At 36.4% G+C, this 22,655-nt stretch overlaps 1 protein-coding gene and 1 long non-coding RNA gene across 9 annotated transcripts in view; both read left to right on the top strand.

Annotated features, from left to right (window-relative positions):
- PDLIM5 (PDZ and LIM domain 5) overlaps positions 1-22,655 on the top strand; it is a 228,994-nt gene that overhangs the window by 4,570 nt on the left and 201,769 nt on the right. The gene's annotated exons all lie outside the window — the stretch shown is intronic.
- On the top strand, positions 3,270-4,051 carry LOC125163580 (uncharacterized). The gene is made up of 2 exons (XR_007151506.1): positions 3,270-3,345; positions 3,855-4,051. It is a non-coding gene; the product is annotated as an uncharacterized LOC125163580 (long non-coding RNA).

The following is a 22,655-nucleotide window of genomic DNA, read 5'->3' as shown; positions in this document are numbered from 1 at the left end:
ACATAACATACAACATGTTAGTTGACTTCATGTTATTGGTAAGGCTTTCAGTGAACAGTAGGCTATTAGTATAGTTAAGTTTTGGGGGAGTCACAAGTTTTATATGGATTTTCGACTGCATGGGGGAATCAGTGCCCCAGTCCCCATGTTATTCAAGGGTTAAGTATGTATATATATGTATATATATGTGTGTGTGTATATACACACATATATAATTTTGATTGTTGTGCCAATTTACAATTTTGTGCAATGCATGAAAATACTTACTCCCCCGAACCACTGCCCCCACCCTCCTCCCCCCCCCCCCCCCCGCCCCCGCCCCCGCCCCCGCCCCCAGCAGCCTTGCTAGCAAACCTGGATTTTTGCCAGGTGCTTTACGTGCATCATCTCATTTAATTCTCATGTAAACCTGCAAGGTAGTGGTATTATTCCCGTTGTACAAAACTGTGCTATGAGCTTACATGGATGGTGTGGAAGAGCTGGCTTTCAAGCAGTTATGCTATGCAACTTCCCTAGTAATAAATTTTATCTATAGATTGTTCTTTCTTTCTTTCTTTCTTTCTTTCTTTCTTTCTTTCTTTCTTTCTTTCATGTATATTTTTGAGAGAGAGAGACAGAGCACAAGTGGGGGAGGGACAGAGAACGAGGAAGACACAGAATCTGAAGCAGGCCCCAGGCTGTGAGCTGTCAGCACAGTCCCTGACATGGAGCTGGAACTCATGAGCCATGAGATCATGACCTGAGCCAAAGTTGGATGCTTAACCAACTGAGCCATCCAGGCATCCCTTCTTTTTTTTTTTAAGTTTATTTATTTACTTTGAGAGAGAGAGAGAGCTGAGGAGGGGCAGAGAGACAGAGGGAGAGAAAGAATGCCAAGCAACATACACCAAGTGTGGAGCCCGAACCTTGAGATCATGACCTGAACTGAAATCTAGAGTCAGGCACTTAACCGACTGAGCCACCCAGGCGCCCCTAATAGATGGTTTCTTTAATCAGATTGCTTCTCTAATATTTAGGAATTTATTGTTTTAATTATAGATGTATATATGTATAAATATATATATATATACACACACATATTGCTTCCAACAATATATATGTGTACAACTTGATGTTGAAAAGTTAAAAATAAGTTTGCAACACTTAAAAACCTCTCTAGAGTATACAGTTTACTAATGGAGTTTTCCTTGTTTCTTGGCTGTGAATTTTTTTAAACAGTTAACTTTCTTTTTTTTTAAACAGTTTAATTTACCACCAATTTCTGTCTTGATTCCAGTTAATCAGAGTTTACAAGGAAATACATATATGTAATCCAGTCTCTAAGTTTTAAGATTTTATGGTTGGATGAAATTTTAAATGGAAAGCATCCATATGAAAATGTGTCTTGTTATTTATTCCTGTTTGAGCAAAGCAAGTTTTTTTTCTCTTATTGAAGATCTCCTTTGAGGACAGGAATGATATTTGAATATTGTCTTGTTTTTATGTTCTGTTAACATTATTTATATTAAATTTGAATATCCTGCTTTATAGATACCGGACTAACGAAAGTTACTGTTTAGTTTCAAATGCATGTGTTTTTGTTGGGAAAAGAGTCCAGAAACAAATTGACACCTAATGAAACAGACTAAATCATCACTTTGTTGTTTGGTAATAGAAATGCAAATGGAATGTGTATATTTTATAGTATCATGCTTTTAAAAGAATTTTCTGTGCTTCGGTTCCCTGGCAGACAATTTGAGGCCTAGCTCCATGTTGTGATGCTGATACAACAGAACACTGTGTACATACATATGTGCCCTCCTCTGGCACAGAAGAAATGCTTTCCTTGTGTAGACAGAGTGCTAATTAAAGGATTTTGAACATACTGATTAAAAGAGACCACGGTAACAAAGCTGCTGAGTTATTTCTGTTCTCTTACAAAAGTCTCTGCCATCTCCTGTGACCTTTTTGGGCCTTGTGCAGTGGGGCATGCAATTCATTCTGGACTGGAGAGGATGGGAAGGGGAGGGGAGGAGGGAAGGGAATTTTGGCTCAACTGTGCTGCTAGGCTGTTGGCCTTCATTGTGGTTATTTTTAACCCTTTGTGTGGTTCAGTTTAAACATGCCTAGTAGTACTGCCTAATAAAGATGTGCTCCTAATAACTAATTTATATTGTAGTGAGATTAGTAATGTTATACCTCATCTTACTTAGTTCTCTGGTTGTATTCTGCTTTAATTATGTCAAATTATTGGGATATATTTCTGTGGTCACTGGGTTGTTTAATGAATAGTATCAAGAAGTAATTAAAACTTGAAAGCATGCCTTGAAACATATAATTTAATGATTCTCTTATTTTAATAGTATATATGAAATTCTTAGCAAGGTCTGGCACGTAGTACTCTTTCAGTTGTTACTTTTTACAATAATATCATAAAATTAAAAGAAAAAATTGTTTAGAGACTTGAAATATCAAATCCCCCATAATTGTGGGTAATGTAGGAGTTATGTATATATTTTTTACTTAGAGTTTATTAGAATTTGAAAAGAAAAAAAAAATCACAAGTGTGTGCTTAGCTAGGAACCTGCATGTTTATGTTTAGAGTTCAAAAGTAGACAGTTTTCCTCTGGTTAGGTGTTGGCTGTGTTGAACTTCACAGGGCTGTTTATGGCCCCCTATAACATTGGGGCTCTGTGACAGCAGATGTATTTGTGACAAATAGGCCATTGGCTAGGACTTCAACATTCTGTTTTGAGATTTTGTTGTTACTAGCATATGAATGTGCTGAATATGACTTTGTGTATTAAAGCGTGCACATTATATAATTTTAACATTTCACACAAATTTGCCCATTATCTATATTGTATGATTTTTGCATTCTTTTTTAGTAGGTGGTTTTCTAAGACAAGATTGGTAATTCCTGCAGACTTTTAAAAAGATCTTCAGATTGCTGTAACTGTATAATCATATGTCATTGTCTTCAGTTTCCTATTTTTAAAATGGAGTGCTGGCTACAGGACTTTTTATGACCCTGTATTTATGAAATTGCCTTCAAGCCACGGAATGTGGGGACGGGTTTCATTGTAGCGGTGTGGGTTATTGGTCTTTGCCAGTATATTTTATAAGAAGAAATAGGAGACTTCTTGCACAATTCAAGGCCGTATCTTGGCAAATTGATGTTCCTCATGATGGAATTACAGGAAGGATGATATATTTTAAGTATGGCATCCTGAAGTTGCAGTACTCTGCTGTGTGTTGCTTTCTGATTTATGATGTTAGAGTTTTTTCCTTAAGTGTCAGTATTTGGATTTCCTGAAGATGTTCTCCCAGTTCTCCATAAACACATCTACGTTGTTTCATTAGCAGGTAAGAATGAGGTCAGATAATTTAATACAGATAGTAGTAATGATTTTGATTCTCAAGAGTTAGGGGAAGATTAGTTGTTACCAGCTCAGATACGATTTTAGTTGGATTTGAAAAGCAGAAGAAATTTACTATTTTCTGGAGTGTGGACCTCTGCTTGGGAGTATAAGACAGAACAGAAAAAAAAGCTGTGAAATATTTTTCTAAGAATTCATCCATTCAGCAGTTATAGGAATACTTCCTGGAAGCCTTTTAAGAAGATGCAAAGTGTTGGGCATTACAGTGGTTGGGGAGAAAAGAAATAAGTACAGTACTAGACATGGTCATAAGACCTTCACAAAAGGATAATTGATACAGTTACGAAGATACAGATAAGTGTTTCTCAGTTTCAGTAGGTATAGATCTTTTGTATTTGTGGGGTCAGCTTCCTACAGGAGAAATTAATTGAAATGATCCTTGAAGGATGAAATTTGAACATCTCAAAGTCAACATTTCTCTGTGTTGGTTTTCAGTGCAAAGTGAAGACGAAGACTTTTCTTGGCCATTGCTTGACCCTGAGCAAAGCTGTGAATATAGTTGAGTGATTCTCCAGACAGACCAGCTGCAGAGTTTCCCTCCTAGAGGGGGACAGAAAGAGACTTTCAGTCCTCTCAGGCTGAAATGGGAGAACCATCCTACCTTGAATAAATGGGCCCATTGTTAATTTTAAGCTGTTGGGTATTTTCTTTTACATTCCCTTCCAACTACCCTGTCGTTATGCCAAGTTGGAAAGTTAATGATTTAGTATGTATAACTGCATAATGTATATTTCACATGTATGGTCACCTTCTGCTTTAAAAGTATTAATTACCTTGTGTGTGAGGCACAGAGACCTATTTTTTTCTGTGTGGTAATTTTCTATCATTGTCGTGACAAGGGTAAAGAATCTCCAGATAATTCTGAAGATGTTTTTCTGGGTTGTTATTTGTAAAGAAATGAAAAATCTTATCACTATGTTTTGTTGTAAATAAGTAGTTTTAGAAAAGTGGAGCTTGATTTTTTTAGTTTTAATGAATGTTAGGCATTTTGGAAGGTTCTTTGTTAAAGTAAGAGGAATTTTACTGGTCTGTAGGCTATCTGTGTCTGATGGAGGAAACAATATTGTAGAGAGTAGACGAAGTAAGAACGCTAAACCTAAGTAAAGGAGATTTTTAGGTAACTTGTTCACCTACTCATCGATCAGATATAATATCTACTTAAACTGAGAATATTGAAGACTGTGGACTTATTTTCAGTTATTTTTGAGAACTTTCAAGGCAAACAATGTTTCTTTATGATAGTTGTTGGTCAGGTTGCAGTGTGAATTCATAGTTAACTGGTTGTCTTCATCCAAAATATCCTTTCTGCAGTAGTTCTTACCCAGATTCTCATATACCATGAGCCTTGTGGCCCCCAGTTACAACTGCATGGAGGAAAAACTCTGGTATCAGTTAGGTAATCTAGAAGCAAACATCGCTCTGGACAAAAAAGGGGTTGTTTCTTTGGTGTCTTGTAAGGGATAATTACGTTCAGTTTTAGTAGGTGAGACTCTAAGCCTTTATTTAAATTTCTGAGATATAGAAGTATTGGCTGTATAATACTATATAATATAAAACATGACAGGACGAGACCCTAGCGTGTGAAATATCAATTTTTGTATGCATTTGTAAATAAATGACATAAGGAAATGAAAAGAGAAAAAATTGAAGCAGTTAATGTAGTGACCTTGGTGACTCTTAACTTAGGTATTCTATGTGCACAGCCACTCAGTAGCCCTGTTGGGAATGCAGGTTTGGTTGTTAAATTACAAAAGTGGGAAAGTAACTTTTCTAGCACAGGTACTCTGTTTTAATGAAGATTTTTCTTTTTTTTTTTGGTAATAAACTATTTAGAATATACAAAGCAGACAGTATTGAATGAGTGTTTAAAGTTCGGTTTGGAGGGCTCCTGGGTGACTCAGTTAAGCCTCTGAATTCAGCTCAGGTCATGTCTCACACTTCTTTGAGTTTGAGAGCCCTGCATTGGTTTCTCTGCTCTCAGCTGGGAGCCAGCTTCGGATCCTCTGTTTGCGGCTCTCTTTGCCCCTCCCCCCAACTGACTGTCTCCCTCTCTCAAAAATAAATAAACATTAAAGGCAAAGTTAGTTTTGGAAGAATTTTTTATAATATTAATGAAACCATATGTTCACTTCACTATCTTTCCCCACCTCATTTTTTTCTTGTTTTACATGAGTGGTGTTATCTACCCTTGGTAAGTAAGCATTTCTTTGACAGCTGTTGATGTTGCCCTTTTTATGTGATGATTAATGGAACAAAGTCTATCAACCTCTTTGGCGTTTAGTACTCCCAGCAGGACTAGATAGTTACAGCCCATGTTCATGATAGGCCTACATGAAAGAGCAAAATGGACTGGGAAAGTTAACAGGAGGAAATGGAAAAGAGCCACATTAGGTGGAGAAAAGAGACAATTTAAAAAAGGCCACAGTGGAGCACTTATTTACTGGGTAACATTTGGTACTCAGGCAATCTTCTTAACCCTTCACCCCTTCCTGCCTTTAAAATTTGGTTAATTTATGCTTCTTTTTAGGTAATATATTCATAGGGTTTGAAGTTCCAAAGATACAATAGCATGTAAAGGAGAGTCTCATTTTTCCCGCCATTCATTTCCTCTTCTGGAAGCAACCAGTGCTAACATTTTCTTGTGTATACTTTCAGAAATGATCTATATAGATGCATGTAAATACATATATATCCTTTCCACCCTCCTTTTCAACACAAATTGTATCCTTAAAAACTATATATTTTTTGGCATTTTTTTCCACTCAACCCCAAATTAATAAATATATCTTTATTCTTTTTATATAAAGCTGCATTGTTTGGATTGGTCATGATTTATTTAACTGTTTCCTATTGATAGGTCATGATTTATTTAACTGTTTCCTATTGACAAGTTGTTTCTTGTGTTTTACTGACACCGCAGTGTAATTTTTGCATTTATATACGTTGCATATATGTGAACGTATCTATCAGATAAATTCCTAGAAATGGAATTGCTGAGTCAAAGGGCTATGTATATTAATGATTTTGATTGATAGTGCCAAATATCTCTATGGAGGCACTCCTGCCCACAATATGAGAATGCTGGTTTCCTCATACTTTCACTAGCCCATGTTTCAACAGCCTTTGATCTTTTCTAATCAGATGGGCCTATTTCCACTTTTCTCTTTTTTATAGGACTTAATCACAAGTATTCTACTGAGGATTTTGTTTTTAAGTGGTTCATTATTTCCCATTTTGCATGAACATATGAAATAAAAAATGTGCTGCTCTTCTGTAAATGATACCATTAGTTTCTAGGGATGATAGTCTGAGTTTTGTCATGCAGTTTTGATTAATAGTTACCTTTATCATTTATTTCCTGTTTTTTAAAAAATTTATTTCCTATTTCCAAATGGATTTCCTCTCATTGTTAACATATTACTTCCAATTACATGGTGAAATATTTTGCTTGTTTTTTCTTGAACGGTTTTTGGCATATTGCCCTGCCGTAGACTTTCTGGAAAGTTTAAGCAGATCACATTTAATAGATTCGAGGTTGTTACTTCTAGAGTTTCTCCTGGAGCCTGATATATTGTGGGATTTCAAATCCTGCTCTTCTCTAGCTCCCTTTAAATGATGTAACAAGGAGACTGGCCATTATGAGCTGTTCAGTATGGCCCTCAGACACAGTAAAATTCACCCCTAGCAGACTCACTGTGTTTTCATTATCAACCTTTATTGGCCAGTAGAGCTTAACTGAAGTGTTAAGTGTTCCATAGCATAGTGAGTCAGGCATTGTGAAGGCATACTAACAATAGATTTCTTCATTTTACCTTGGTTTAAACAGCAGACTGTGTGTGTTGGTAACCTTGGTGACAAAAAAGAGTAAGGATGCCAGGGATGTTTGTATTTTATGTGGTTAAAGGAGGGATGTGGAATTTCCCTTTAGTGTGTTGCTATAAATTTTTAAATATGATGAGAAGAGGGCCACCTGGCTGGCTCAGTCGCTGGAGCGTGCAACTCTTCATCTCAGGGTCGTAGGTTCAAGTCCCACGTTGGGCACAGAGAGTACTTAAAAATAAAATCTTTGAAAAATATATGATGAGAAGAATTTGGAACTAGATAAGAATTTGTACTATTGGTTATTTGAATTCTATGACTTGTTAAACATCTTTTTCCAGAATCCAAAAATTGATTTAACAGTGGCCATTTTTCTTCTTGATGATTGTCTTGGGTAAATTTTGATTTACTAAAATTTTATTTTAATGACATTAACAACTGAATGCCATTTACCGTTAGTTCTGTCAGGGACTTAAGTGTTGTGATTTGGTTCTGTTGAGGATCCCAGTTATTAGCTCAGGATTTCACAAATGATTTCTGAGATTTTAACTTTTATAGGTAGCAAAATTAAAAAAAAAATTAGTAAGGTTGTATAATGTTGGCTGGAGGTGGTTGTGGGTATGTTCTGAAGGTATTTTTCTTCTTGGGAAAAGGTAGTGGAAGACAAATGTCCTTTAGAAAACAAATGCTTTATCCCTTAAATTGGAACCCTTAGAGATGTTCTAGAGAAAGAAGTTTATACAAAGATAAAAGCATTATTATGCATGTCATTGTCATGATTTTGAACATTCTCTTGAAGTATCTCTATGCTACTTAACTTATAAATATTCTACAAATAATTCTTCTGGTCTTTTTATAGTAGGCATTTCTTTTTGTATATAACTGTCCATTCTGGAAGATTCTAGTTATTGGTATCCAATTCTCAGAGTGATATTCAATATTTTAGTAGACACATGTTTCCAAACTTCATCAGTGGTTTATACCCTTGTAGTTTGGTTCTTCATATTCAGACTGGCAAGTTGCCCAACCAGGAATTCTGAAATCCTGCATTCAATGCATTATTGTCCTATTTAAAAACTGTTAACAGGGGCACCTGGGTGGCTCAGTCGGTTGAGCATCTGACTTCGGCTCAGGTTATTATCTCATGGTTCGTGAGTTCGAGCCCTGCGTCGGGCTCTGTGCTGATAGCTCAGGGCTTGGGGCCTGCTTTGGATTCTGTGTTCCCTCTCTCTCTGCTTCTCCCCTGTTCACACTCTGTCTTTCTTTCAAAAAAAAAATAAATAAAGATTTAAAAAAATAAATAAATAAAAATAAAAACTGTTAAGAGCTTCCTGTTAACTGTTGAGTTATTGCTATATTCCTCTGCCTGGCATTCAGGCTGCATATAAATGGGCCCACTTAATACAGCTGAGTTTATGGTCCAAAATGCCCATTTTTAACCTTAATTTTTTGGTCCTTAATTTTTTGGTCTCTTAATTTTTTGTGCTTACTACCTTTGTTTTCTTCTTACCTCTAAAGTTCTACCTATCTTTCAAAGCACATTCATTTACCAGGTGCTCTTCCAAATTTTTGACTACTCCAACTTGCTTGGGTCTCCTTTCTTTTCTATATTAAATAGTAATAACAATAGCAATGTAAATATGCTGACATTTATTGAGCCCGTGTTATTGTCTAGGCCCTGCTGTAAGTGTTTTCCTCATGTTCCAGTATTTAATCCTCATAATGACCCACTGAGGAAGTATGATTTTAAATCTCTGATTTATAGATGAAGAAACTGAGGGAGGAAGAAGTTAAATAACATGCCCAGAGTTACACAGATGGTAATTGATTAGGCTTAGGATTTGAAATCAAACGGAGTAGTAATAATGCTTTTTTTAACCAGGTTCTCTCTTTTCTGGGAATAGATGACAGTTTTAACTACTGACGGCCAAGTTCGTGAATGTGTTGTTTCTTCTTCTTCTTCTTCTTCTTCTTCTTCTTCTTCTTCTTCTTCTTCTTCTTCTTCTCCTCCTCCTCCTCCTCCTCCTCCGCCTCCTCCTCCACCTCCTCCTCCTCCGCCTCCTCCTCCTTCTCCTTCTCTCTCCCATGTGTGTATTTCTTAAAGAGACAATACATGCTGGAGAATCAAAGACTTGTATAAATGGGAATAACTGAGATTATTAAAAAAAAAAAAAATGACTGCTTTCCAAAGTGATTATCAAAGCCAATCTAAGAAATTTTACAAATGTAGATTTCAGGCCCTGGACTTTGAATTCAGGATGTTTAAGGATTCTTACATGCTGTCTGGATATTTCTCATCTACCTTTTGTGTTCCATTTTGTACACTAATATTTGGGAACCATGTATGGTATTGCTTTTTTAGAAAACATTTTTACTGTAGACCTTTTGTTAGGTCATTTCAGCAAAAAGGCTGAGGCTAAGTTACATTATAACTGTCCTTGACTAAACAGCGTGGTAGATCGACTTTTCTTCAACCATCAGTCTTGTCTCAGTTTTCAGAGTTCAATCACCATAGGTCAAATTATTTTTGTAAATAAATGACAATCAGAGTTTAGTTCTGTTTACAATGTTTTATTAGTTTTTTTTTTTTTTTGAAGCTTTTCTATTTATTTTGAGAGAGAGAGAGAGCACAATGCCCTGAGCAGGGGAGGGGCAAAGAGAGAGGGAGAGAGAGAATCCCACGTGGGGTCCACGTGGAGCCAGACGCATGGGGCTTGATCTCATGAACTGTGAGATCATGATCTGAGTGGAAATCAAGAGTTGAATACTCAACCGAATGAGCTACCCAGGCACCCCTGTTTACAATGTTTAAGTATCTTTGTGACAAAGAGTTAGAGGATTTAAGTTGATATACTAATTATAATATTTTAATACAATAAAAGTTAATAATGTTAAATTTACCAAAGACTTTTTTAGGAATTTTTGACTATACTTGGTTTTATTTTATACCTCATTGCTAAATCAAAGTGGTAACATGTTAAAAAGAACTTGTTACAGTTTTTTTAATCCCATGAACCAGAGAATACTACAGACTTTTGGTCTTCATATTAGGTTTCACAGCAGTATAGTGTAAGTACATATAAATAGGTCATATACTTTGTTAAATTGTAAACTCTCTTACCAGGAAAAAAACCCCTTACACTGTGAGTCTTATTTACTCAAGATCATGCTGGAATTCCCAATTTGTGTTCATTAGCTGTTGACTGATGATCATAATGATAATAGAGGACAGATGGGAAGCCGGGTTGCAATCTCAATCAAGTTTCCTATATATTTGTCTGTTAATGTACATAATTGATAGAATTAACTGATGAAGCATTTTGGTGTTCCTTGTTTTTTTTTTTTTTTAACGTTTTTTATTTATTTTTGAGACAGAGAGAGACGGAGCATGAACGGGGGAGGGGCAGAGAGAGAGGGAGACACAGAATCGGAAGCAGGCTCCAGGCTCTGAGCCATCAGCCCAGAGCGAGCCCGACGCGGGGCTCGAACTCACGGACCGCGAGATCGTGACCTGAGCCGAAGTCGGACGCTTAACTGACTGAGCCACCCAGGCGCCCCTGGTGTTCCTTGTTTTTAGTTCTAGTTAGGCTTTGACTTTCTAGGAAATGTCCCAGGGGTTACATCATGTGATAACCCCCTGCCTCCCAAGGTACAGTCTTTCTCTGTGCCAGTCAGAATTTGTTTTCTGTAACTTTGACCCGATGATTCTGCTTCTCTCCTTTAGTGCTATGCACAACAAAGGATAACAGCCTTTCAAATAGTGACCGAGTTGTATTTCCCTTGGAGTCTTGTGGATATTCTGTAGGAAGCCATTTCTTCAAATGTTTCTCTCATGGCACTTTGCCTCTGTCTTCACACCCTTGGGCACATGCTTTTAGAAGTTTTTAAATGTCTCCTTATGTGCGACTCTCAGAACTGATCTATTAAGACCAGTGCAAAAGTATCGTTATTAAGTCAGGAAGCTTATTTTTGTATGACTGGATAGTGTGGGGTTTAGAAGCTGCTCTGAGCAGTGGGCTTAATGGAACCATCAGTGTTTTCTCTGTATGCTTTTGTACTGTTTGAAATTTTTAAACAAAAGAGAAAGAGAAAGAAAACTAAAACTGGCTTATGCTTTGTACATGTGTAAATTGAGGCTTGTCTGGACATACGTGGAGGTTAGCAGAGCTGAAGAGGGCAGGGGTGTGTGTATGGGTGTGTGCTGTTTGTGTGAAAGATCAAGGAACCTCATGGCAAGGAATTTAGGAAACAGATAATTGAGTGTATTCAAGCATAGTCTCTGGAGATTTTTGTTATTTTTGTTATCTTTTATGAGAGATGGGTAAATTCATGGTATAGCAGGGTATATCCTCTTGGTATCATCTTCTAGCACTGCCTCTCTCCTGAGTGATTTGTGCCAGAGTCCAGAGATGGCAAGGAGTGATTCCACACCTATTTATTGATTCTTACTGTGTACTAGGCTTTGGGTACAGAGGGTCGTTCTCTATTTTCTAACATAAAGGCACACAGAACGTGATATGAAATATGTGAAGGAGCTTAGGCATAGGAGAGGACTTACATGTAATCAGATCAGGAAGAGAACACAATAATGTGTGTTGACCATGTAACCTGTGTTAGGATAGCAGGGAACTTCTAGAGGAGGATCTGTAGAATCCATGGAGGAGACACAAGAAGAGGCAGTGGCAGGCAGAATTTGCCATACCAACTTCTGGACTTGGAGTTATTTTTTCATTATCATTATTGAGCATCTGCTGTGTGCTCAGTACTGGCCTAGATACTGAAAATACAGTGATAAGCAAAACGAAGTCCTTTGTGTTGTGGACCTCATATTCTAGTAAATGGGACTGGTAACTCAAAGTATATAAATAAATAAGCAATGTAAATTAATAAGGCGATATGCTAGGGAATAATTGGGGAAAAAGGTTGAGTGTCTGGGGTGGTAAGGGTTTTACTTTATTTTTAAATGTTTATTTTGAGAGTGGGGGTGGCCAGAGAGACAGGGGGACAGAGGATCCAAAGTGGGCTCTGTGCTGACCGCAGCAAGTCTGATGGAGAGGTAGAATTCACCAACCATGAGATCATGACCTGAGCTGAAGTCAGACACTTAACTGACTGAGCCACCCAGGTGCCCCAAGGGTTTTACTTTAAATTGGGGGTCAAGAAAGGTCCTTCTGACTGAGGAGGTGACATTGACTTAAGGAATAAGCCAGTCATGGGAAGAGCCAGGAGGACAGTATTGCAGACAGAGAATGGGAAGTGCAAAAACCTTGAGACAGGAAAGCTTGGTGTGTTCAGGGGATAGAAAAGAGGCTAGTGTGGCCACAGTGCAGTGAGCAAGGAGGAAAGTGGAGTGAGATGAGGTGCATCTAGTGTCAGAATGAGAGACGAGGAGGTTCAGGGTGCTTGAGGAGGATAGCATTGGAAGCAATCATAGGACCACTCTTGGGGATTTTAGCGGATCCTGATTCCTTTGGATTAGAGCTGAGCTAGAGAGAGTGGGTTACTAACTATTGTGACCTTACCATATCTACAAAGTGATATGTTTTATTCATTTATTTAAAAATATTTTTATTTATTTTTGAGAGAGAGAGAGAGCGAGCACACGTGCGTGTGAGTGCGGGGGGGACAGAGAGAGATAGTGAGACACAGAATCCAAAGCAGGCTCCAGGCTCTGAGCTGTTAGCACAGAGCCCAATGTGCTTAACTGACGGAGCCACCCAGGCACCCCAAATTGGTGTGTTTTATAAATTGGTTTTGGTAAAAAAAAAAAAAAAAAAAAAGGAATAACTGTACACCCTGCCAAAGTGACTCTTCCGAAGTAAAATACTCAATATGTTTGTTTTGAAAAGTTATTTATTGTTACAGCATATACATTGTTATTTTTTCATTGTTATTTACTCACTGATTACATTTTTTCTGTTTTGTGTTCTTTTAATTTTTTTATCACTGTAAGAAGCAGCTTGTTGCCCAGATGGCTTCTGTTTTCATTTCCTTGTGATGTTATGACCTCTTCTATTTTAATAAAGAAATGTTGCATACACACTGAAGAGTTGTTTACAAATTATGTTGATTAACACTTTTGTTAGAGTATGCCTCAGAGATAAAGTGAGTGTTAGGATGTTTATTCTAGGTCCCATATGTTGAGCTGAAAAAGGTTTTAAAATGTATCTATTTTTAAAAAGAATGCTTTAGCTGTTGGTTGGTTGAAGCACCCAAGGTCAAAAGTTACGTTTTGTGACCTTTAATTATCTTAAGTGGAGGGAGTTTATAAGATTTAATGTTTTTCATTTCTGAATCTTTCAGAGAGGTTACTTGGGTAGGGTTAACATCTAATAAGAGCAGTTGCCTGTTGATACTTTAGTAGACACATTGGTAATGGATACACTGAGAGTGTCATTGCTATCATATAAATGTAAGTCTGCAGTAATAAATGACAGTGCCTTCGTAAATGGTGTAACTTCATACTTCATATTTAGATTAGTTTTTTTTATAAATTCAAGACAAGAATGAGCTTTCCTGTGAGTTTTGGGTTATGTTTACAAAATCATGCTTTACAACCAACTTACGGATTATCCGTAGTACATTAAGTATGATAAAAGAATGCACTAGTATAAAATTTTAGATACAGTTTTCTTGATGATATTATCTTAACATTTAAGTAACCTGGGGCGCCTGTGTGACTCAGTCGTCTGGGCATCCAACTTCTGCTTGGGTCATGATCTCGCAGTTCACAAGTTCGAGTCCAACATCAGGCTCTGTGCTGACAGCTCAGAGCCTGGAGCCTGCTTCAGATTCTCTGTCTCCCTCTTTCTCTGCCCCTCCCCCATTCATGCTCTGTCTCTGTCAATCTCTCCAAAATAAATAAACATTAAAAAAATTAAATAAAGTAACCTAATAATAATTAATTTTTAGCCTTAAAGAACACTTTAGGCAATTACGATCATATAGTAATGAATGGTCAAACATCTATGAATATTTTATTACCTAAGCTAATATACTAGCATTGTATTTTTTATTGACTTTTTTACAGTGATTTTTTTTTTTGTAGGGTTCATACTTTCTCCCAACATAACATTTTAAGATTATAATTTTAGTGAACAGTGTTTAACATGCTGTTTAGTGTAGTTACTAAGTGCAAGCTCTTAGTGTGTGCATGTGACTCCTAGCTCTGAAATTAACAGATATATGTATTTGTTCAAATATATATATTTGAAATTAACAGATTTATATATATATACCCAGGTTCTTCAACTGTCCAATGGATGTAAAATATTTAAATCATAGCGCTGTTGAATTAAATAAAGTAATACATGTAATGTACCTGGCTCATAGTAAGAACTTTGTGAAAGTTCTCTAATAATAATAAAAGTTACCTTATCATGGGGTACCTGGCTGGCTCAGTTGGTGGAGCATGTGACTCTTGTTCTTGGGATTGTAAATTCGAGCCCCATGTCAGGTGTAGAGATTACTTAAAAATAGTAAAATCTTTAAAGAGAGGGAGGCAAACCATAAAAGAGACTTTTTTTTTTAAGTTTATTTATTTATTTTGAGAGAGACAGACAGAGACCTTGCAAGTTGGGGAGGGGCAGAAAGAGAGGGAGAGCTAGAGAATCCCAAGCAGCCTCCCTGCTGTTAGCACAGAGCCTGATGTAGGGCTCAAACTCAGAACCATGAGAACTGTGAGAACTGTGACCTGAGCTGAAGCAAGAGTCAGGCACTTAATATACTGAGCCACCCAGGCTCCCGGAGACTCTTAACTATAGAGAAAAAACTGAGGGTTGCTGGAGGGGAGGTGGGTAGGGGGATGGGCTAAATGAGTGATGGGTATTAAGAAGGGCACTTGATGTGAAGAGCATTGGGTGTTATACGTAAGTGGTGAATCACTAAATTTTGCTTCTGAAACGAATATTATGCTATATGTTAACTAACAAGAATTTAAATAAAAAACTAGACGGGGCGCCTCGGTGGCGCAGTCGGTTAAGCGTCCGACTTCAGCCAGGTCACGATCTCGCGGTCCGTGAGTTCAAGCCCCGGGTCGGGCTCTGGGCTGATGGCTCAGAGCCTGGAGCCTGTTTCAGATTCTGTGTCTCCCTCTCTCTCTGCCCCTCCCCCGTTCATGCTCTGTCTCTCTCTGTCCCAAAAATAAATAAACGTTGAAAAAAAAATAAAAAATAAATAAAAAACTAGAAACAAAGAATAAAAATAAATGAAATAGAAAAAACAAAACAACAAAAAATGAAATCTTAAAAAAGTTGCCTGATGGTAATAAATACTTACGGCTAGTATCTAGTTGAAGCATTTTTGACTCTATTTTTGAAATAATTCTAGATCAATCACTTCTTTGATAACATCATCTTCAAAATTCAGTTGTGCCTTTCTTTTGTAAAGAAGTTTTATATTTTGGGGTTTTTATATAGGATTTTTTAGAAGCACCATCCTACACAGCACACACAAACACATCCCGTGTGGTTTGAATTATTTCTTGAAGTTATCTTATAGAACGTGGATAATAATTATTTGTTGAGTGAGTGGGCCATTTCCTTCTTCCATCTGTCAGATCTTGCATAAACTCTCAAAGAGTTTTAAAAAGAGAATGGATACTAGTAATACCTCCAGTTAGATATTCTTTCTAGAGTGATTACTATTCACTAGAGATTTTCTTTTTCTTTTTTTTTAAATTCTTTTAAAGTGACATGATAAGCTATATTGCTGGTGAAGGCAGTTGCTATAGGGGAGGATTTCTTTTTTTTTTTTTTTTTTCCTCCAGTGAAGGATAAGTATGATTATAAGAGAATATGCACATGAAATGTAGACTACACAAGCTAAGAAATGTGTGTGCCATTTGTACTGTCTCTTTTCAGGAGTTTTTGCAGTTCAGCAGCCTTTGTGTGTAGAGCTCTGTCCTCACTGTGCCATCTTAGTTTTCTGGTTGTAGAGAACTGGACATGGCATGGGTGCCTGATCTAAATGTAGCCATCTGTAGACAAAGTTAGGAGATCTGTATGCTGTCATACTATTTTTTTTATTTACAAGCTCTATGCATTTTATGAAATGTAAGATCTAACCACTCTGAACTTCAGCTGTACAAATGAATATAAATCCTTGCTGCTCATTCATTAGTTTACTTATTCCGTAAATATTTATCGAATATCACTTACATGCCAGGCACTGTCCTAGGCACTGAGAATACAGCCGTGTGAGTAAAATAAAGTCTGCTCTCTCAGACCTGTATTTTAGGGGAGTGAAAAAGAGACAATAGGCAAATAAAAAATAGTTGGTGTTAAATAGTTTGGGGGCAAAACACAGGAGTGTAGGGAAAGGGAGTGGCGGTTGATTGGGAATTACTAATTTATAGGAAGTGAACAAATAAGGCTTTTTGAGCAGATACTTGGATGAAGTTGGGGAAGAGCGTTTTGGGCAAAGAGTAAAGACCCCGAGAGGAGTGTTTACTTAGTATGTTTGAGGAACTTACAGGTAAGCCTTCAGTGGCTGGAGTGGACTGAAAGGATAGTGGTAGAAGATGATTTTAGAGAATTGAGGGTAGTTATTTCCCAACATAGATTGTATTAAAATCTACAGCAGTTTAGTTGATAGGAAAGAAGCATTTTGCCTTTAGATTAAAATAAGACCATGTCAGTATAGGGAGAGTTTTTGGTTTTTTTGTAGCATAGTACACACTACTCTGGTACACAGTAAATGTTTTCTCTGAAGTCTGAAGCGTCTGCTGATTGCAGTGTTATATTGTTCAGGACCGATGTTAAGTTTCAATAGTATTTGAGGTTTAAAAGGTTGTAAACATTGGTATTTGTATATGCTTAGTATTTTTGTTTATATGTAGCAGGAGTAACTGATTATACATGAGAAGTGGGGTCAGATTACATACATGTATATAGTTCAGTGATAATAACTTTTATGGAGTGATGACTATTGCCATCACCCTTACAATTAATATTCACTTTGAAAGGTAAGGTGAAACAAAAAAAGTTATTTTTGTCTTTACTCCAAGATTTTGTCTTTATTCTTGTTTTTTGGCTTTGTAATGGAGATAGAGGAATTTTAGTATGTTTGGGTAATCGTTAAAATAACATGCAGATTATTAGACGCATATGAATATGGAAAATGATTTAGTGTGTTTTGGGAATTTTCAAAAAAATATTTGAAATTGCCTTTTAAAGTTTTATTTTCAGAAACATTTCCTGGTCTTGTTACAGTAGATGATCATGAGGGGCGCCTGGCAGATGTGTGACTCTTGATCTCAGGGATGTGAGTTCAAGGTCCACATTGGGTATGGAGCCTACTTAAAAAGAAACAAACAGAAAAAAAGAGTGGATGATCATGAAAATGTTTCATTTATACCTGGCAGGAGTAACCTTTTCAAGTCCTCTAACTTATCAGTTCAACTGGTAACCATAGACCAATTGTCTTGGCTTTTGTTCTAGTCATTAGATTGGAATTTTAAATAAAAATAGCTTATTGAATAGTTTCTTCAGGAAGGGCAGTTTTCCCAAAGAGTTTTCAGTTTATTATCATCATTAAACCTTCATTCTTTTTAAGATTTAAGTTTTATCATCGCTAGACAGTTTCCCAATTAAACGTTTCATAATCAACTGTATGACATTTTGCATCAGTGAAACCCCACTGTTTTTATTTGTCTGAAGAAGGGGCAAGAAACATTAGAAACAAATTTTCTCATCAGAGGAGACTTTTTTTTTTTTAAATGTGTATTTTTGAGAGCAAGAGAGACAGAGTGTGTGAGTGAGAGAGGGACAGAGAGAGAGGGAGACGCAAAATCTGAAGCAGGCTCCATGCTTTGAGCTGTCAGCACAGGGCCTGATGTGGGGCTCGAATTCACGAACTGTGAGATCATGACCTGAGCCACCCAGGCACCCCAAAGGAGACTGTTATGTAAAGGAAAGATTTATTCTAATGGAGAACTACTTTATTAATTCAATCTAATTAATGGTAAAGCTCCAAATATAACACAGATGAGTTACTCCTCTAGGTTGATAACAATTTTAAACTTATTTTTCAAAGATTTTGTGAAGTAAGTATTTTCTTCAACAAAATTTGGAAGTTGATTTATTAGGGTGTTTAAATAAGGTCTTGTGCTTGTTTCATTTTTGATGTAGGTTGTAGATGGCAGTATACTTGAATTTCATGGTCAATTTTGGTTTCCACTGGAAATGATGATTATTATTTGCTTTGGGTTTGATTTTTTTTTTTTAATCTTATAAAGTCATGGTCTTTAAAAAGGAAGATTTTTAAAAAAATAAAAACCAGTGGTGACCAGGGTTGGGAAGAAAGGGAAATGGGGAATTGTTTAACAGGTTATAACATTTCAGTTTTGCAATTTGAAAGAATTCTGGAGCTCTGTTGCACAATAATGTGAATGTATTTACCACTGTGGAACTATTCACTTAAAAATGGTTAAGATGGTTTAAGAAAAAAGAAAAAATAACAGTATATTGAACTGCTGGACTTTTTAAAAAATTCATCTCATGAATAGCACATACAGGACGGTAGAAGTTGTTGTGACTTTTATTTGATCAACAGAAAATGATTGTTTATAAGACCTTATTTCTTATAAATATTACAGATACACATTTTTTAAAAATATTTTTTTTCCTTGAAGTTCTCAGAGAAAAATAATTTTTTTAAAAAATTTATTGTCAAGTTAGCTATCATACAGTGTATGCAGTGTGCTCTTGGTTTTGGGGACCAGAGAAATTTTAATAGCATTTGGACAGGAATGAGTAGACAGCAGATTATTATAGACTTCTACTTGACATTATGAAAACTAAAATTTAACTTTAGGGATTGAGGTGGTTATGGTAATGTGATTTCTTAACTAAACTGGAAGATTTACCAGGGAATAGTTTCTGTATTTAAAGATAGTGGAAAGTTTGTCAGAATTGGCAAACTACCTCCTAGTTCAGTAATTCTAAGGCATTATAATCTGCCTTCTCTTTAAACACACATACATCCCACAAAAACTTGATATATATCGCTCCTAGGTCTTTTAAGCTGTTAGGTAATTCATAAAGTTGTATTTAATATATAAACTAAAATCAAAATGTCATAAATATGCCTACATATTTCTTGGTATGAAGTATGGATGCACTTGCCAATGCCATATGAAATGGTTAACACTCTGAAGCCTGATTTTTCACATATTGGTGGTCAAAGTGCCTACATAGCATACCTCTACATGAGGAAGCCAGTGCTATGTTTTACTTCTGACCATCTGGAATTAGCTACCTCGTTTCCTTATAGTTTTCTAACACATTATTTCTGATTGGATGTTATTTGCAATCCCAATATTTAAATGTTTTACCTTGGATGGGTAAGAGTGTCACTGTTGTAGATAGCCCAAACCTCTGTTCCCACTTTTTCTTACTACAAGTAAAGTGAATTTTGGCCTGTAGTCTAGCCTGGAGATGCGCTCTGTAACCTTACTGAACATTTTCTTGATTTCTTTGTTTAAGCATCTTAAAGCATTAAAAGTGGCCTGTGTTATTTGAGACATACTTCCTTTTTTGTAATTGGCTTTTTTGACTTTTTCATGTTTATAGGTTTTGTTTTGTTTTTTTAAGTTGAAATTTGAGGGAAGAGAGTGAAACTATGACTTTTAGTTTTTCATTTTAAAGTGGTTTGTATAAGTGACCTAGAGGGGCGCTTGGCTCAGTGGGTTAAGAATCTGACTTCGGCTCAGGTCATGATTTCACAGTTTATGGGTTCGAGCCCTGTGTTGGGCTCTGTACTGACAGCTCAGAGCCTGGAGCCTACTTTGATTTCTGTCTCCCTCTCTCTCTGCCCTTCTCCCGCTCACACTCTGTCTCTCAAAAAATCAACATTAAAAAAAGGTGACCTGGAATAGATAAAATGTAGTGAAACAAAAAATTTAAGAAAATTTGGCTTATGGTTACATATGTTTGCAAAATTTTACTTTAGTATAGGTTTTTATGAACCTCCTTAAAATCAATGAAAAGTTACTAATCAAATGAATCTATCTTGTTATGGCTTCATTTTTGTGGTTAAGTATACAGCACTTCACTTTTGATAGTAGGTTAGGCAAAAAAGAAATTAAAGAAGGTTACTGTACCCAGTAGAATATGGTTTAATGTAGTATTACACCTATACCCGGTCTTAGTGAACTCAGTCTGGCTGGAAGTGTTAGGCTATGAGCAGAAACTTGAGGCAAGTGGTTGAAATTTATAATATCAGTGATTTCTAGAAACAGTGGTGTCTTTGATTTTGCAAAATACACACAAACCACTATTCCAGTATACTTTTTTTTTTTTTTTTACATTTTTCTTAGTCCATTTCTTTCCCATTATTGGTTAGTCAGAATGACCCTTTAAGGGAGTTTGATGGGAGATGGTGGAGGATCTTTGTATATTGGGTTGTTTTCAAGGCAATTCATAATGAGATGCTAAACCATTCTTAAATTATTCCACTTTATATTAAGATATGGATAACTTATAGATAAATTATTCTATCCTATCATGATGTTTTTCTCATGTAACCTTTTTATCTGTTCTCACTCACATTGTCATCATTTTATGATATTTGTCTTTGCTTTGATTCAGAGTTTTTAACCTTGGCAGAAACATTCTGGCAAAACTTGTAAGAAGCTAATTTTTAAGCTTCTGAATAAAACTTTCCATTGCCTTTCAGCAGCTTTTGAATTTTTCTTGTTTCTGGAGAAAATGCTAGTAGGAGGAGGGAGAAGAAGGGAAAAAGTTAGGAGTTTCCCAGGAAACTAGACCTTAAACCTCATTTAATAGTGGATTACTAAATCAGCAGCCATGGTTTTTATTAAGTTCTTTAAAAACTTTTTATTTACTGATGTATTTATGTATTTATTTATTTATTTATACATACTTTTTAAGGTACTACTTTTTTTCTTTTTTTACTTACCATGATGACTTTTTAGATAAATGTGATCCCTAGAGAATATACATTAGTGTTAAGTGATTCCACATCATGGGTAATTCACGTATCTTAATTTTTTGTGTTTTGTTCCCCTCTTCCGCCCCCCCCTCCCCCCCCCCCCCCCCCCCCGAGGTTCAATAAACATTGCTTTGAATTACCAACTTCTGTGAAATCTCTCATTAACTCCTTGCATTGAGGAACTAAATGAATCAGGGCCCAGGTAGGAAAATGAAAACACATTAGGTGTTTTAAATAGGAAATATTAATACAAGGAATTCATAAACACATTTTAGTTGAGAAAAGAAACTCAGCAGGGTATGGCAAGGTAGTCTACAAATGAGCAACAGTAGGAAACCGTTGCCATCTTTAGGACCAAGAGAGACAATGGGAAGGTGTGATGTTACCAGAGGTGGGGCATGGGGGCTGTGTGGCTAAAACTACAGAGAGGGTCCAGAGTGGGACCATGAAGCCAGGGGCTGACTAACTAGAGGTAGAACCACAGAAAAGATGTAGAAAGGGGAGAAATATCAGGGCTTCTCTCCTATCCCCCAGGGCTCAGCCATTGCCTCTCTTATTGGTGGGACCTATCCAAAAGCCAGAGCAAGGGAGCCTGGGGAATGTAGTTCCTTGACATAGAGAGAGAGAGAAGCAAAGAAGGGCAGGGTATTGATCTGAGAGCAAAGAGACAAATGTGACCAGTATAGATAATACAAGAATAATGGTTTTTTTCCCCTTGGAAACTGGTAATATTCATGCTTTCGTATTCTAAGACACTCCTCCCATGGCTCAGGAAACTTGTAGAAGATGGAAATAATTACGATGTATATGGTTTCAGTTTTCAGGAACCCTTTATTATTAGTACTATTTAACTGTTACTACATTTGCTGCATATATTTCTGCCAGTTCATTTTTATTGTTTATATATTTTTGACAACAAGAGTTTATCATTTTCATTTAGTATTTTTTCGTTCATTTATTTATTTTTAATGTCTTCAAAGATTAGAAAGTCAGTTCCCTTGAGATATTTAACAAATATTCTGTCCTGTCATTTGCTTTTTCTAGGTTGTCAACATTTTTAAACTCTGTAATCCACCTAGAATTATTTTTGGTATGGGGTGATGCATTATTTTAATGCCAATTAAGATAGTTTACTTCTTTTTAAATAAAGATTATCTATGCTTTGAGATCTTGATCTTTTCTTTTTAAATTGACCTATGTCGGATTTCTTTAAATTTGGTAGATATTGACCTATAGTTACATTACAAATTTTATTTGAAGTGCCATCCTTGCTAATTCCTTAATTTATTGGCTAAAATGTGCTTCTGTTTGTTTCTTTAAGTTTATTTATTTATTTTGAGAGAGACAGAGATAGTGCAGTTGGGGGAGGGGCAGAGAGATAGGGAGAGAGAGAGAATCCCAAGCAGGCTCTGCACTGCCAGTGCTGAGCCCAGTTTGAGGTTCAAACCCGCGAAGCTGCGAGAT

This window comes from Prionailurus viverrinus, chromosome B1 (assembly GCF_022837055.1).
Source record: "Prionailurus viverrinus isolate Anna chromosome B1, UM_Priviv_1.0, whole genome shotgun sequence".
Classification (NCBI taxonomy): Eukaryota; Metazoa; Chordata; class Mammalia; order Carnivora; family Felidae; genus Prionailurus; species Prionailurus viverrinus.
The sequence above is the reverse complement of the archived record's forward strand: the minus strand, read 5'-3'. Positions and strand labels throughout refer to the sequence as shown.